Below are 18303 nucleotides of genomic sequence, written 5' to 3'. Positions count from 1 at the left end.
GCAGCGGTGAGTACCGCGTGGTGGAGCGCGTGGTACGAGAGGAGTCGGGGGCGTCCATGATGCTCACGCGCATGAACTACCAGGAGTGGGCGCTTGTAATGCAAGTCAAGTTGCAGGTCGCCCGCGTCTGGTCCGCGGTGACCGACGAGAACGACGACCGGCGCGCGCTGCAGATCATTCTCACCGGCGTTCCGCCAGAGATGATGCGTGTGCTGGCCGCGAAGGACACGGCGAAGACGGCGTGGGAGACCATCAAGACGATGCGGATGGGGAGTGAGCGCGCCCGTGAAGCCAAGGCGCAAGTGCGCCGGCGGGAGTTTGAGGATCTCCGTTTCACAGATGGGGAGTCCGTCGAGGACTTCGGGCTGCGGCTCGCCGCCCTTGTCGCCGATCTGGAGCTGTACGGCGACCCCGTCACCGAGCACAAGGCAGTCCAGAAATTTCTCCGAGTGGTGCCGCGTCGGTACCGCCCAATGGCCATGGCGATCGAGTCCTTGCTTGATCTGAAATCCGTATCCATCGAGGAGCTAGTCGGCCGCTTCTCTGCATGTGAGGATCACTACGACCTTGACGACGGCGCGCATACCGCCGGGCGCCTCCTGCTCACTCATGAGGAGTGGCTGGCCCGGGAGAAGCTGGGCGGCGGTGGCGGTTCATCGTCCGGTAGCGGCGGTGGCAAGAACAAGTCGCCGGGCAAGCCCAAACCTCACGGCGGCGGCGGTGGCAGACCTGCGCCGGGCAGCGGCGGCGTGGGAGGATCCGGCGGCTCAGGCGGCAAGAAGAAAGGCAAATGCCATTATTGCGTCAAGGTCGGACACTGGAAAAAGGACTGTTGGTCATGGCTTGAGAAGCAAAAGGAACAAGGGAAGAAGGAACAGGCTAACCTCGTCCGCGAAGATCGCGACGAACACGATCAGGGCCTGCTCATGGCCGTGGTCACCAACGTCTCTACACCTGAGCTAGTGGTGCCCCAAGCTGTGTTCTTGAATGAGGAGAAAGTAATTCCCGTACCTTCACCCAATGGCCTTTGGTACTATGATACACGGGTGTCCAGCCATATGACTGGGGATAGGAACATGTTTTCCACACTTGATGAAGGTGTACACGGCACAGTGAAATTTGGAGACGGCTCTCTGGTGGCTATCAAGGGCAGGGGCGCTGTTGTGTTTCGCTGCCAGATTGGTGATCAACGTGCTCTCTCTGAAGTCTATTTCATTCCCAGCTTACGCAGCAATATCATCTCAGTAGGGCAGTTGGATGAGGGTGGATGCAGGATAGGGATTGAAGATGGGATCATGACCATCCAAGATCCGGGCCGGCGCATCCTGGCTCGCGTCAAACGGACGGCGAGCAGATTGTACACGGGCGTACTGAGCATTGACTCCCCGGCCTGTCTCCTCACCAAGACTAAAGATGTCACCTGGCGCTGGCATGCTAGGATGGGACACCTGCACTTGAGAGCTTTGCGAGCCATGTCTTCTAAGGAAATGGTACGTGGGATGCCGGTCATTGACCGCGTCGAGGAGTACTGTGATGGTTGTGCGTTGGGTAAACAGCACCGTGTCCCTTTTCCTCAAGTGTCCGGATACAGAGCAGAGAAAGGCCTTGAGTTTGTTCATACAGACTTATGTGGGCCAATCACACCAACCACACCGGGGGGCAGTAAGTATTTCTTGCTGATAGTTGATGATTACAGTCGATACATGTGGTTGGAGTTACTGAAATCCAAGGATGAAGCTCATCAGAAGTTCAAGAAAGTGCAGGCAATGGCTGAGAACGAGGGAAAATGCAGGCTTCGGGCATTCCGGTCTGACAGGGGCGGTGAGTTTAACTCCATTGAGTTCAGAGGATACTGCGAGCAGCTGGGCATCAAACACTACATGACCACCCCATACTCCCCTCAGCAAAACGGAGTGGTTGAATGCCGGAATCAGACCGTCGTCGAGATGGCGTGTTGCTTGCTCAAAAGCATGGCCGTGCCGTCGTATTTCTGGGCTGAAGCAGTAAAGACTGCAGTGTAGCTGCTCAACAGAGCTCCCACACGCAGCTTGGACAGGGTGACGCCGTATGAGGCTTGGCACGGCCACAAGCCAAGTGTGCTGCACCTACGTGTGTTTGGGTGTGTGGCGCATGTCAAGAAGCTTGGCCCTGAAGTGACTAAGCTCTCAGATCGATCAACCCCAATGATCTTCGTTGGCTACAAGGAAGGAACCAAAGGCTATCGTGTGTACAATCCGGCTACACAAAAGGTACAAGTCACACGTGATGTTTTATTTGAGGAGAGCAGGCCATGGACTTGGAATGCACAGGGCGCGGTCACGCCACCCGCACCGACGACATTCACCGTGGTCTATGAAAATGACCATGGTGTGCACGAGCTGGACACGGGCTGCTCGCCTACACCTGCACCGAGGAGCGCAGCACCACCACCCTCTACAACACCATTGGGGTCGCCGCTGAACTCCGCCGACACGCCGACCGCATCGGCGCCCGGCATGTCGCGGACAGAGCCTTGCACGCCGGCTGCAGCGAGGGAGATGCGTTGGGCCACGCCGCCCATGCATGATGATGGGCGTGACGTTGACTCCGGACCTATACGGTACCGGCGCCTCTCCGATGTTCTCGACGAGACAGAACATGAGGCTGTATGGGAGGAGCCCGACCAGTGCTTGCTCACGGCAGAGGAGCCGCACGACATCACTGAGGCGCTGAGCGACGGGGCCTGGAAGGCGGCAATGGATGCGGAGATGGACTCCATAGGCGAGAACAACACCTGGGAGCTCGCCCACTTGCCGGCTGGCCACAAACCCATTGGCTTGAAGTGGGTGTACCGCGTCAAGCGCGATCCCGACGGCAACATCGTCAAGTACAAGGCCCGCTTGGTGGCGAAAGGGTATGTTCAGCGTGAAGGCGTGGACTTCGAGGAAGTTTTTGCGCCAGTGGCACGGATGGAGACCGTGCGACTGCTTCTCGCGCTCGCCACGCACTCCGGCTGGGAGGTGCACCATATGGATGTAAAATTCGCCTTTCTCAATGGTGACCTCGCCGAGGAAGTGTACGTGGCGCAGCCGCCGGGGTACGTCACCGTCGACAAGGAGCAACAGGTTCTGCGGCTTCGGAAGGTGCTCTACGGGCTGCGGCAAGCTCCAAGGGCCTGGTACGCGAAGCTGGACGAGACCATGAGCACGTTGGGGTTCACGCGCAGCCCACTGGAGCATGTCGTGTATCGCCGCGGTGATGCACACTCATTTCTGCTAGTGGGTGTGTATGTAGACGACCTCATCATCACTGGCACCAGCAAGACTTCCATCGGCGAGTTCAAGAATCAAATGCAAGAGCTGTTCAAAATGAGTGATCTCGGTCTCTTGAGCTACTATCTGGGCATCGAGGTAACTCAATCCAATGATTCTATAACCCCGTGTCAAAGGAGCTATGCAGAGAAAATTCTTGAAGCTGCTGGAATGGAAGGGTGCCATGGATGTTAGACACCCATGGAGTGTCAGCTCAAACTGAGGAAGAATGACGATGCAAAACTTGTCGACCCTTTTCTGTACCGCAGCATAATTGGTAGCCTAAGGTGCCTGGTGCACTCAAGACCGGACATCACTCATGCAGTTGGAATAGTGAGAAGATACATGGAAAGGCCTACAGTCACTCACTGGACAGCCGTGAAGCAGATACTTAGGTACGTGCGCAGTACTTTGAGCTATGGGTGCTGCTATGGGCGTGGTTCAGGGAAAAGTGAGCTGCTGGGCTATAGTGACAGTGACCATGCCGACGACGTTGAGGATCGTAAGAGCACATCTGGTCAGATTTTCTTCCTTGGCAGCAATCCTGTTACATGGGCTTCCCAAAAGCAAAAGATTGTGGCAATCAGCTCCTGTGAGGCAGAGTACGTGGCTGCGGCGTCTGCTACTTGCCAGGGCCTATGGCTGAATCGTCTGCTTGCTGAAATGAAGGGAGAAAAGGCTGGTGCGTTCAAGCTCTTGATTGACAATAAGTCTGCAATAGCGCTGGCGAAGAATCCCGTTCATCATGATCGAAGCAAACATATCGATGTCAAGTTCCATTTCATCCGAGACTGTGTTGAACATGGAGAGGTGCAGCTTGATCATGTGGGATCTGATGACCAGGTGGCCGATGCATTGACAAAAGCACTTGGGCGTGTGAAGTTCATTGAGCTGCGTCAGAAGCTTGGTGTCAAGGAAATCAGCAAGGGACGTTGAGCTTAGAGGGGAGAATGTTAGCCTTTGTCATAAGCTCACGTCTACAGGCTAGATAGTTTTCTGTTTAAAATTATCGGTCCAGCTAGGTCGGATGTGACCCAGGCATGCACGTTGGTTGTGGAGGCGCATGTAGCGATCCCTCCTTGTTTCCTTTCTGTTTTCTGTTACTCCCTCCTGGTCACCCGGCTCTCGCTATGGACGTGATCGCGGGGCAGCGCGATCTACGCGGATCATGGCAGCCGGACCGGGAGGGTAGACTAGCGATTGTAATCAGATAATAAGGAAAGAGAAAAAACGGAAAAGCTGCGTAGTTACAGCAGCACAAAATACCCTTCCAAGTTCGTCCGTGTTCATCTCGCCCTCAAGCTAGTTCCTCTCTCTCTCGTTCAATCGTTCGGCAACGACAGAGATAGCTCCCACTGTTGGAGGATCTCGAGCTTTTGTAATGCAATACTCTGTTATCCCTATCGGATGGGCCACAAGCATACTCATCTGTCAACTATCTTAAGATTAGGAGCTGCCCTAAGCTGAAGACCCTCCCTGAAAGCCTGCAGCAAAGGCTGGGCAGCATACGATCTGTCTACGCAGATGCCAAATATGATGACGGTAAGCACACCAGAAATTGCCTTCTCTATTTTCCCTTACTAGTGAGTAACTGGGTATTAAATGTGGTAGTCAGGTGATTATAATAGCATCACTTGTAGCACGGCAGAAAATTGGAGCAAATTAGATGTTACTTAACCTAAAAAAGCATATGTCTTATTTTATAAATGTTCCTCTAATTTTTACATTATTGATCTGTGCAGATAAGCCTATGCTGCTGAAACCGAAGACGTGGAAATATGCCATCTGTAAAGATTAGAGAGCTACAAAAAGAATCATGGGAATCCCAGTATGGAAGTTGTGATGCAGGTTTGTAATCTAAAAACATGACTATACTGCAGTAACCCTTTAATTGTTCTTTTCTTTTGCAAGAATAAGCTGGTGGAATTTGATGATTCTTTGCAGAATTCTCCCAGCACAAATAGACAGGGAAGAGATCACCCGAAGTGGAGTCATTCTCTTGTAAGATGCGCACTGGAACTTGTTGCCATGTTGAACTACCCCATTAGTAATCAGAAAGCTCTCCTATAATACTATGATCTATCATTCTGTTCCCAGAAGAAGATCTCATTTGTACAACACTTTTGCTTCAGTACACCCCCCCCCCGCCCTAATACAAGAAGGGCTGAGATTGCTCGATACCCCTTCGTATTTTTTTTGCAGGGAAACACAGAGAGCTTTTTATTCATATGAAGGCATTCTCAGGACAATCAGCCAAAAGGCTGGTCACCAAGAAGCTAGGAGTCTCCTCAAGCCAGCTATCGGTCACATTCAGAGTGCAAGCACGCTTTGCACAAAGATGCGCCGGGACGTTAGCTGACCTGTTTACATGCTGAATATCAAACAGAGTATAGCTCTCCTATCTCTACTAATAAAGGAGCCACAATTGAACGAGAATTGTGGCGAGTGGTCTAGAGCGTCACCATCTCCAAGCAATCAGTTTCCATTATCACATGCGAAAATCCTCGAAGAGAAGCAAACCGAACTCCATCTCGCAGTGATAAACCCTCCATAATCAAGGGATCAGAGATACCCAAATATGGTTTGCACCAAGCTCCCAGGAGCGCCGAAGAGGATCGAGCCACCCCTCCTGCACCGCCCCTGCCATCAGCCAAATTTAAGGCTCCATCCGTGGTGATCTTGACAACACCTTCGTCAGGTGGTCTCCAGCCGAAACCAGGCAAAATCAACGCATCTCTCCGTGGTAGATGAAGAAGGGTGATCGCCTCCTTAGTGGCCCTGATCGTAGCCGTAGGATTCCTTCCCTCTTCGCCATGTTTGATCCGGTTCCGGGAGTGCCATATAGACCACATTATGGTGGTGATCTTCGCGCGGTCATCGTTTGTAAACCGAGGATCACATGTGATATCCCGCGCCCATGAGTCTGGATGAAGACGAGGCAATCTGAGGTCAAACCATGCAGCCGCTTCCTCCCAGAAGCACTTCACATGTGAGTAGTGTATGAGTGCATGCTCCAGATTTTCATCCATAGCCAAACAAACTTTGCATTGACGAATCTCTGCAATATGTCGATGGTTAAGAGTGGCTTCGTCCGGAAGAATTCCATGAAGAACCCTCCACCAGAACACTCTCACCTTCTGAATGACATTCAACTTCCATAGGGATTTCCACATCTGTGTATCATCCTCTGAGGTCCCGGTAGCCGTCCCTTCCTCTAGAGCAACACGCTCTTTCTGAGTCACGAGAGCACGGTACGCCGACTTCACAGTGCAGTTCCCCGATCTTTGAAATGCCCATGCAAGAAAATCATCTCCACCTCCTTGCCGAATAGGGATGTTCAATATTGCTTCAGCATCAGGCGCAATGAAATTATACCGAACAAGATCTTGTCTCCACGACCAGTTAGAAGGATCAATAAGCTCAGACACACGCTCAATAGTTGTATGTTGAGGCCGAAACATAGGAGACATAGATATTGTACCTGGGATCCACTTATCATTCCAGGATGATATGGAGGAGCCATCGCCCACTCGAAAGATCAGTCCGGATCGAAGGGCTTCCCTTCCCGACATGATCACCCTCCATGTGGCCGATGCCGACTTTGGTATAGTAGCATTCATGAAGTCAGTGTCGGGGAAGTAACGACCCTTGAGAACTCTTGCACATAGGGAACTCGGGTTGGTGATGAATCACCATCCGTGTTTGCCCAGCATAGCAAGATTGAAAAGATGCGGGTCTCTGAACCCCATCCCCCCTTGCACTTGGGTGTAGCTAGCTCCTTCCAGGACACCCAATGCAATGATTTTTTGTCAAGAGAGCTACTCCAAAAATATTTGGCCATTGGTGAAGTAAGACTCTTACAAATTTTCTTGGTCAGTAGGAATGTACTCATTGGATAAGTAGGAATTGATTGAACGACAGATTTGAGAAGAGTCTCTCGACCTGCACACGCCAATAATTTTTCCGACCAGCCTTGTATTTTCCCGCGAGCTCTTTCACTGATATGATCAAATGTACCGCTGGTAATCGACCCACAGCAGTAGGGAGCCCTAGGTATTTCTCACTGAATGCTTGCACATGGATATTTAATGTTGCTTGCAGAACCTGCCTCAACGAATCAGGAGTGTTAGTACTGAAGTATACTGAACTTTTATCATGATTAACACTTTGGCCCGAAGCCTCTCCATAAATCCTGAGAATCTCATTGAGTCTAAGAGCACTTGGATTACTTGCATTGATGAAAATCAAACTATCATCTGCAAATAATAAATGTGTGACCCATGGTGATCTATAACTCACCCTCAGACCCCTGTCTATGGTTACTCCACTGTAATATTTTAACAGCGAGGAAAATCCTTCCGCACATATCAGAAAAAGAAATGGTGAAACTGGATCACCTTGTCGGAAGCCTCTGGATGGTGTGAAGTATGGTAGAAGTTCACCGTTGACACGCACCGAGAAGCGCACCGAGGAGACGCACTTCATTATCAATCTAACAAAGCTCATACAGAAGCCAAGTCGAGTTAGTATAGCTTCGAGATAATGCCACTCAACGCGGTCATATGCTTTCATCATATCGAGCTTGACCGCGCATGAATAATTCTTGCCCTTCTTCCTCCGCCTCATCGTATGTACACTTTCATATGCAACTAGCACATTGTCAGTAATAAGGCGGCCGGGGACGAAAGCACTTTGCTCTTCACTTATAACCTCATCCATAATGCATCTCAAGCGATTGGTGATTGCCTTAGCAGCAATCTTATACAAAACTGGGCACAATGCAATTGGACGGTATTGCGAAATTGATTGGGGGTGTCTAACCTTGGGGATGAGGGTAATAGAAGTGCCATTCAGTCCCGATGGCAGCTCCACCCCATTGAGAAAATCAAGAACTGCCGCGGTTACATCATTACCAAGTATATTCCAATGACGCTGATAAAAACATGCAGTAAACCCATCAACACCCGGTGCCTTCAAAGGAGCCATTTGAAACAACGCCACTTTGACTTCCTCCGGGGTGTAGGGTTTGGATAGTTCTATGTTCATCGCTTGTGTCACTTTGACTGGCACATGTGATAACAACAGCTGGGGATCCGCAAAACCCTGTGATTCATAAAGTTGCTGATAGAAGGTCTGTACCTCCACTTTATCCTCGTCTCCACTAGCGCAAACCGTGCCATCAGCTCGGCGAAGATCTGAGATCTTATTCATACATTGTCGTTGAGCTGCTTGCGCCTGGAAATATGATGTGTTGCGATCGCCCTCTCGGAGCCACGGAACTCTCGAACGCTGTCGAGTCCAGATCTCCTCTTGATGCAAGGCCTCCTTCAGTTTTTTAACAATACTTTTCTCCTCATCCAAAGGCCCAGTACCTATAGCCTGACACCGAACACGGTTCAGACGTTGTTGGAGTTTTCTGACAGTACGTGCCAAACAACCAAATTCCTTCAAACTCCACGGCTCAAGGGTTCTCTGCAAAGTACCAAGCGCCGAGGCAATGCCTTGGAGGCCCGGAGTCCGTGGTATGCCCCGCCAAGTCTCCTCCACTAGGCGGTCATAATCTGTATGTGTCTGTCAGATATTTTCATAGCGGAATTGCTTCTTGGCCCTAGGCCGATCTGACAGTACCTCTTTGATTTCTGCTATCACAAAACAGTGGTCAGACTCAACTGAAGGAAGATGTCGAACCCGTATGTGATGAAGAAGTTGCAGAAATTCCTCGTTCGCAAAAGCTCGATCTAGCCGTGCCTTGACATTTAATTCTCCCATCTAATGATTATCCCATGTGTAGGCCGTGCCAGACCAGCCTAGATCTTGGAAAGAGATGTCATCCACAACCTCCCTGAATGACCTCATGTGAGTTTCAGATCGTGCCGCTCTGCTGAAGTGCTCACATGCATACGAAGTTTCATTAAAATCTCCCATGCACAACCAGGCACTATGGGGTATGTTATGCAAAGTACGCAAGAACCGCCAACTGTGTTGTCTCTCTTCCGCTCGCGGTGCTCCGTAAAAAACCAGTAAAACACCACATAAGCGTTCTGATTATTACTATGAACCAATACATCAATATGATTCTTACTGAAAATTTTCAAATCAACGGTCACATCTCTGGACCAAAAAAGACCTATGCCGCCACTAAGGCCAACATTGTCAACTGCAAAACTGCCTGCAAAACCAAGCGTAAACTTCAGATCCTCAACTCTTTTTGCTCTGATTTTAGTTTCCATTAAAAAGAGAAGGGAGGGGCCTTCAAGCTTCACGATACTACGAAGCTCCCGAACTGCCTCGGGGTTCCCAAGCCCCCGGCAGTTCCAGCTTAAAACACTCATTATGACTGGCAGGACCGCGACGCGGTCTCTGCCGAGTTATCTGGTGTGGGCTTGTTCTTCTTGGGTTCACGAGCAAAGTCATCTCCCTCTGTATCGTTGCTAGCTGTGGTTGGGTCCTTGATGCTTGCACCCGCGTCCCCAATTGGATCGACCAAACTCCCATCTGTAATCAACAAGGGTTTAGCCACGGGTTTGTAGACTTGATGTGGAGCTTCTTTATGCTTCGGTGGCTGCTTGTTCTTCATAGGAGATGTCACTTCCTGCCCAGGTTCCTTGTTAGTACTAGAGTTCTTTGTGGTTGGCTTGCTATTAGACTTTGGTTCCCTGGAGGAGTTGTCGCTGGCTGGCGTCTTCTTTACATCATCCGACGCACGAAGTTTAGAGCCAAACGGAAGCTCACCCTTGTCATCGCGTGAGCCCGGGGTAGCACAATAGAGCTCTGAATGCCCTAATCTACCATAGGAGAAACAAAAGTAGGGAAACTATTCATATTGGATGTCATACAAGTCCGTCTTCTTTCTCCTGGCAGAATCGATCAAAATCCACCTTCTCAAAGGCTTGTGAACCTCAATTGATATCCTTGCTCGCAGACAACCACCATTATGATTAAACTTGACAAACTGGGCGTTTTTATCCTTCTACTTAGCGATCGGCATCCACCACGCCTCATCCCTTAGGTTATAGGGTAAATCCATAACCCTAGCCCAAATCTGCAGACGATCGAACTGGACCTTATCAGGCTGCATACATTCGTCAAACTCAGTGAGCACCACGGCGTTCTTACTAATATGCCATGGCGAACCGCCCCACACTCGATCTCTGTCCCTCTGATTCTCAAATTCTGCTATAAACATGTTGACGCCCACTGATCTAAACTGCAAACCACGCGGGTTGCCCCATGCCGGCCGAAGCGCATTAGTGATGGTCTGGATGTGTAGATGGTTCCGGTAGAGCACCTTCCCGGCCAAAAGCCACTTCGCCGGCGTCCCCTCGACGCGATCGTCAAGGATCAGAGGAGTAGCCTCTTCCTCGGATATATCAAGTTTCCCCAAGGCCTACTCGAGTCTCCTTCTGGTGGTGCAGCCCGCCTGGGGATCGCTCCCCTCCCCCGAGCCCGCGGCGCTAAACGCAGCCATGAGCCCGGAGCACTTCCCTCTTCCGCTCTCTCTTGCACCGGCAACGAGTCGTAGGGCAAAGTCGAGTCCACGTCAAACCCTAATCGCCGCAGCGCCGCCAGGGGTTTTTAGGGTTTGGGGAAAAAACACGGACACACAAAATGGCTCTCGGGGGGGGGGGGACCAATCAAACTCTCGATACCCCTTCGTAAGCAGGGGCATGATGGCCATATCTTGAAAAAGAGCCCACCCGCCGCCCGCCCCACACGCCTCTTATATGTAGAAGAATACGTTCATACGAAACACCAGGTGAGGCATGTAGGGCACCCGTCAAAGAAAAAAATGCATGCAGGGCTGGCCAGGCCGCCGCGAATGGCCTGCCCGACCTGTTTTCATCTGTGCGCTGCCCATGCTGCCGCGCTGCATGGCCTACGCCGATTCCGCCTGCGCCATTGCGCCGCCTGCCCCGCTGCGCCGCCGCCCCGCCAGCCCCGCTGACCCGACCCTCGCACACCCCCGGCGGGTCGCCTGCCCCGCCTCCTTCCTACAAAAGAACCACCCCGCCCGGCGCCTCTTCTCACGCACGCAGAAACTACCCCACCCGGCGCCTCTTCTCATGCACGCACATACCCAACCACAACTCAAACCCGACATCAGTTCTGCCGGTGGCGCAGCTCTGTCCGGCGCAATGCCCGGCCGCGTCCATCTCCGCATCAGCCACTCCAGCCGCTGCCGCTGAGTTTCAGATTCCACCGGAACTGGCGGCGATGCAGGAGGAGGGCGACCAGTTGGAGTCACCGGGTTTGATCCGCACGATCCGGAACTCGACTACGGAGAGGGCGACCCATTGGAGTCACCGGGTTTGATCTGCACGATCCGGAACTCGACTTGGGAGACCGTTTGGATGCCGCCGGCGGAGGTGGTTGACCCGAGGGACCTGAACGATGAGCCGGGGTACTGGAGGCGATTAGGGAGTCGACTGATCTGATAGCGCAGCAGTCAGCGACCGCGGCAGAATTTTTCGCCCACTTCGCCGGTTCCGATGACTCTGACTCCGATGGCGGCGAAGACGGCGGCGGAAACGGCGGCAAGCCCATAGTGGTAGATCTGATTAGCGACGAGGAATAGTTTGATTTATTTTAGTGTATTTTAATTTCGAATGTAATATTTCGTTGAACCAACCATGTAAAATATCGTAATGAGTAATGGAATGTTCGAATAATTTATCAATTATTTATTAGTGTCGTGGATTGCATTTCAATTAGATAGAAATATGTATGAAAGAACGCACGAGCGATCCTTAAACACGACGAAAACTTGCATAAATTTGTTTTGTACAAATTGATCTTCATTGCCGAAATGGAAAAAAGAAAATTATATGCATTTGATCGACAAAATGGAAAAAAAAAGAGAATTATATGCATTTGATCGACGAAGTGGAAAAAGGAGAATTATATGCATTTGACCGATGGAAAAAAACCCAATGCAAGCTTAGCCTGCGGGTGCGACCCTCCATGGTTATGAATTTCCTCTGCCTTCTCCCTACCCTAGAGCAGACAAACTGCCTGAACCGTATTATTCCTGAAGCACCCTTCCCTCGTTTCACCTTCTCTCTCCTGATGCTAATCCCATGTTCTTTTGTGTGCTTGTTGTAGAATATATATGCATCCCCTTGTGACCGAAAAGTCATAGCCATGACCTTCCAATGTGTCTCCAATACGCGCTTGCTGGTATTGAGCCTCCTCGATATCCATCTCTGCTTCGTCGTCACCACCATCTGGACCATCTGAACCCTCCTACAAAATTACATATGAAATTATGTCAGTTTTTATGATTATTACAAACTACCGCGCGTGGTACAAAATTTTTGAACGAACCTGGCTCAAGTTATTGGCCCACGATTCCTCAAAATTATTTTGCTCATTCTCAATGTCCACATCTTCCTGTAAATTAAAAACACAGAAAAATTATTACACATATGGAACTCTGCCAATTGAAAACTGGAATCAAATAGACTTCACTTACATTTTCACTGTCTGCACCATGTTCATTATTCGCAAAATCCTCTGAAGGTAAGATATCATATGATGACCACGAATCGTTATCGCTACTGTCATCTTCTTCATTACTAGGATTGTTATCGGTCCGACCGACATCATTTGTACCATTATCATCGGCCGAAATGAGGTTTCTTCGTCCATTTAAACACACGGTACTACCAACACTGCACATAATTGAAAAACACATTATCCCACGTTAAATCTATACCTAATATTAAAGGGAGGATCCTTTCATGGTTCTCCATAAGTCACCCCTTTATATCTGTTGATTTGATGTTAGTCATAAATATTGATGGTTGAGATTTAAAAGGTGAAGGGTTGTCACATATAGAGATCGTTGGCTGGCCCATGTGAACTCGGATCAATCAGCCCAAGCCCAGCCAAAGCGTTCCTGTGTTCCTCACCACAATGATTGATCGATCATGCCTCGATTGATCTTTCCTTCCTTCCCTCAAAAGAAAAAAGATTGATCTTTCCTTCCCAACCCCGATTCCTTATATTCCTAGAAAAAAGACTAATTCCTTCCGTGTTGGATACGAACTAATTCGACCAGAACGTAATACATATAAGGAACCCCTATCATGCCCGGCAGATCAATCTATGTGACGAGGACGGTGCCTGGACAAGCAGCGAGGAACCTCAGCATAAGCACGGGAGAGTATGCTAAAGAGCCCAAATTCTTAAAAGTGCAGCTGTGCTTGTTGGGCGTCCCGAGCGCACACCCTCGCGCGCCGTCCGATCTAAATCGCGACGCGCAGGTGCTGCCTGATCTGATCGGGGGCGCGTCTCAGGTTTCGCCCTGTCGGCCCGGCTCGTTCGACACGCCACGACTAGTCCATCCCCAGCCTCGCAGCCACGTCGCGCGTCACCATTCCCACGCCCACCGCCCTCCCCTCACTCCAGCGAAGAGGAACGGCTCCCCCCATTTTCGAAACTGCCGTATCTCTGAGTCTTTGCTCTCCTCCCCGCGACGAAATCCGGCGGTTCCTTCCTCCCCCCCGTCGATTCAAGCAGTGCACAGCGTTTTCGTTCAAGGGGCGAGGCATTTCTGTGCTCTCGGCGATGTTGGCCGTGCTGATTCGTTGACGGGTTGGATCTAGGGAGGAACGACAACCGGCGGCGGCAGTGCTGTGAACGGCAGCCCCAAGACTCCGGTAATCCCCGCCCTAGCTCTCGCTGTACATTTCCACCCCATCTCTGCTTCCTATCTATGCATCTGGCTGTACATTTGCCCCGTGCTAGGATAGCATCGGATGCGCCAAATTTGGTTGGGGGTGCGAGACGAGTCGCCCCGTTGCTAGGATAGCCCTGGATGCTTCGATTTTTGGTTGAGATGCGAGATGAATCGCCCCATTGATGCTTGTGGAAGGGTGGAGGAACTCGATTTTCCCTCGATTTTCCCTCGATTTTTAGGGCATGTGTGCGTGCATGTTTTAACCCACCGTTAGAGGTTCTAGATGCGCGAGAAATCGATTTTGGTGAGGCGATTTTGCAGTAGTTTTTGGTCAGCGGTTCCTATTACTCTGTTTGCTTGCTTAATTCGGGTTAGTTGCCTAACAGTTGTATCCCTAGTTGCCTGTCAACTGAATTGTTTTTGCCCAACTAATGTACAGCGTAGTTTGCCTAACAGTTGTTTCCCTAGTTGCCTGTCAACTGGATGTAGTTTTCCCAACTGATGTACAGCATGGTTGCCCAATAATTGTCTCACTAGTTGCCTGTCAACTAGATGGGGTTTGCCCAACTGATGAACTTCACAGTTTGCATAACTGTTTTGTCTCCCTAGTTGCTTGTCAACTCAATGATGTTTGCCCAACCGATACAGCAAATAGTCGTACCTGGTGGACAACATTTTTTGTGCATATGACTATTTTTTGAGTCCATTATGCAGCTTCGCGACAATGGTTACCCCTGATATAGTTTTGCTGAGTATGTTCTTTTCTATGTACACATGTTTGCTAAAAAAAATCGCCTAATAGTTGTCTATTAGTTGCCTGTTTATTTTTGCATGGTGTTTGCCTAACTGAAAGGTCACTAACCTGCATGTGTTTTTCTTGTCACGCGTTTTGTAATAGATGTCCTTAATAGTTTTTGCCTGTTTTTGTCATTGTTTTTGCCTAATGTAGAGGATGCACTTTGCCTGTGCATTAGTTTTAACTGTTCACATGTGTCCTTGTGCATTACTTGAAGTGGAATTAGTTTTGTGTAAGATAGTTCAAGTGGAAGCAGCTGTTCATTTTCTGATTAGTTAACTGTTCAAACTCATGTGTTTATCTATGTATGTATCTTTTTACCCATGGTTTAATAATGGCTTTTTTCTGTCATATACCAAGAACAATGGATGGCAGCAGTAAGGAAATGCAGGAAGACCGCTTTCCAGTCAACCCCGATGCCGATCCTTCTAATGTTAGTGCAGATAATGAAACAGAGGTGCGTGCGGAAAATTCTTTGAAATCATTCTTCTTCCTTTTTTGTGATGCATTTAATGGGCAGCATTTTATATATGCTGTTTTTTGTTGGTTCTTTGACCTCTGTAGGCTCGTAGTACTGCCCCCACAACCACAATTGGGTACAAGCGTAGAAGAATGTCGAAAGCGGTCATTGCTCGTGGCCCCCGTCCATCAGATATTGATAGCAACGGGGATGTATCTACAGATGCTGACAAGGCCCCTGAATTTGACAAAGATAATGAGCGTGAACCTGACAAAGATATTGAGTATCATCCAAGAAAAGCAAAGCGCCAAAAGTGTTCAGGAAATGAGGTAATGCAGTTTTTTGCTTAGATTTCCTTTTTTTGCCCATCTAATGTGTATGATTTGCCAAACTGCATACATGTGTTGCCTCATATCTTTTTTTAATAGGGGGGTTCCCAATGTTTTATGTTTTTGTTTCTGTAGGGTTTTAGGAACAGAGGATCGCCTGCAAGGCTGTATAAACTAAACAAATCTCTTATAACTGACCAAAAGGGTGTCATAATTGACAAAGAGTTTGGGGGTTTGTTGGACCTCGTAGCCACTACAATGGATGCAGATCTCAGCCAATGGATTATGAAGCACTACGACCCCGAGAGGTCCCAAATTGTTATACCAGAGAGGGGGAAGATCCCGGTAGATGCAGCGAGCGTTCATAGAATATGGGGGTTGCCAAACAGGGGCAGAAAGGTCTGTTTTGAGAATCGTCCTGACATCACAAAGGCCATTTATAGCATCTACAACATTACATCCAAGAACTCACCAACCCTCACGGCATGGTGTAAGATGATTGTAAATATGCGCGGAGCTCATGACGACAATTTCCTTCGTGCTTGGCTAGCAGTCGCTTTTTCTTGCTTTCTTGCACCGTCAACAAGTCTAAACATATCGCCAAAAAGCTTCCCTGCTGTTATGGATGTCAATGGTATAACAGAGACAAATGTCTGCCAGTTTGTTGTTGATCAGTTAAAGGCAGCATTCACAGTAGCAGGTGTCAAGAAGAATACTGTATGCTGTTGTGTTTTTCATCTTGTAGTAAGTGCAGACAATCGTAACATTTGATTCTCTCTTATTCTTTCTTCTTTCTTTTTCTGTTGGAAAATCATCTTTTTTTACTCCCATGCAGCTATTGTATCTGGACTCACTTGATGTGGATGAACCTATCCCAAGCTTGACACCAAGAGTTTCTGTTTGGAACTCAGATTTGATCACAAAAGTCGTGAAGAAGGATAAGAAGGGCCCGGGTCAATACGGCAAACTACGTGTAAGTTTTTTCTTTTTCCTCTTTTTATGTCACCTTGTGTTTTATTAGGACACATATGTCTCTTTTCTCCGTTGACTACTATTAAAGTACAATGTACAACAATGACAGAAAAATAGGCAATTCATGTATTTAAATCTGGCAAGTCTTATAATTTTGGTAAAGCAATTTCTTTAGTTTTTTTCAGACAAGCATACCATTTTTGGTTTTTTGTGATGAACAGAATATGTTTTCTGAAGGGAAATGCAGTGGGTGTGTGACTCAATTTTTATGCTACTAATTCAGCTTAACTCTTAGGTGGAAAATTTGCCTATTTTTCAGCGTGAAATTATATACTATGTTGTACTATTTTTTCACAAATGGATCTTATGTGCTCACACTTTTTTTATTCTTTTTTTCTCTTCCAACAAATGCAATCAGCTTAAGACCGAGTTTTCCCGATGTGCGGACGATAGTTTGTTTGGAAGCATGGATCACATCATAAAGTTTGTTGCAGCAAGATTACCCGAGTCATATAATAAAGAAGTAAGTAAATTATTAGCTTTTGTTTTCTCATTTATTTGTTATCATCAAGTCATTATGGCCTTCTTTTCCTTGTGTTTGTTTTTTCTCAAGCTAACTAGTGTCATGGCAATTCTTAAACATGTCTTTGAGCAACTTGCTTCTTTAGGGTAGGCAACTTCAGTTTTTAAAATCAAATTTTAACATGTTCCAGATTCCCAATTCAAAGTTGCTTAGAGTATTTTTTTTACTAAGCTTTACCTCTCCTTTTTGATATCTATATGTTCTAACCACTTTTTTATTTTCTTGTTTTATAGAAACAAAAGAAGGTATCAATCATGGTACACGAAATGTGTTCCAAAATACCGCACTCAGTTGGAAAGCTTGTGTACAACATCGGCAGGATCGATGATATTGAAGCTGGAACAAGCACGACTGAACCTAGTAAGATGGGAAGAAGCAGGCAGCGTTCAATGAAAAGAAGTAAACAGTTTGGCAGTGACAGCGAAAGCTTATTAAGTGAAGAAGGCAGCGACACCTCACCTAGTGAAGAAGAGTTATACAAGTCGGACAGCGATGATAATGACAAAGATGGAGATGAATATGATGAAGCAGATGATAATAACAACGGCAGCGATGGGGACTCGGACGATGATGATGGTGATGAAGTGAGGAGGGAAGATGCTGGGCGTAACCCCAAAGAGCAAGAAGAACAAGGTGAGAGGGTGGAAGCACATATTGCTGAAATGGAACAAGAGGATCAAGCAACCCATGACGGCAGCGCTAGCAAGGATGGGAAAACACAACCAGGTGACACAGTGGCAAGTACAGTAGCGGGCAAGGCACAGCAAACAGTCGAGCAAGAGGGAGATGACGAGGATGAAGAGAACGATAGCGATGAAAATGAAGAAGATGAAGTTAGTACGGAAGATGACGAGGATGATGAAGAAGAAGATGATGATGATGTTGGAAAAGGCGGTGACAAGGAAGAAGACAGGGATGGGGATGGGAAGGGGGATGGGAAGGATGATGAGGATAGGAGTGGAGGTAATAGCAGTGGCCACGTTGATGGTGGTGGGAACAGCAGGAATAAGGATGGAGCTGCTGGTTACTCGGACGGTGATGACGATGAACAATGTACACTGCAGTTTTTGGTTCAAAAGAAGGACAGCAAACCTAAGGAGCTTGATGAATTTGGCACGGTTAATGTCAGAGACATAGTGATGATGGAGCGGGAACATTTTTCCCCATGCATACCATTGTATGAAGCGAAAGA

At 48.5% G+C, this 18303-nt stretch overlaps 1 pseudogene; it reads left to right on the top strand.

Annotated features, from left to right (window-relative positions):
* The first annotated feature begins 3491 nt into the window (after nucleotides 1–3491).
* Nucleotides 3492–4226, top strand: LOC147962262 (secreted RxLR effector protein 161 pseudogene; annotated as a pseudogene).
* Nucleotides 4227–18303: the final 14077 nt, after the last annotated feature.

This window comes from Triticum urartu, chromosome 7A, assembly GCF_056163025.1.
Source record: "Triticum urartu cultivar PI428250 chromosome 7A, HENAU_Tu73, whole genome shotgun sequence".
NCBI lineage: Eukaryota > Viridiplantae > Streptophyta > Magnoliopsida > Poales > Poaceae > Triticum > Triticum urartu.
Note: the sequence above shows the minus strand (reverse complement) of the source record. Positions and strands in the feature narration are given on the sequence as shown.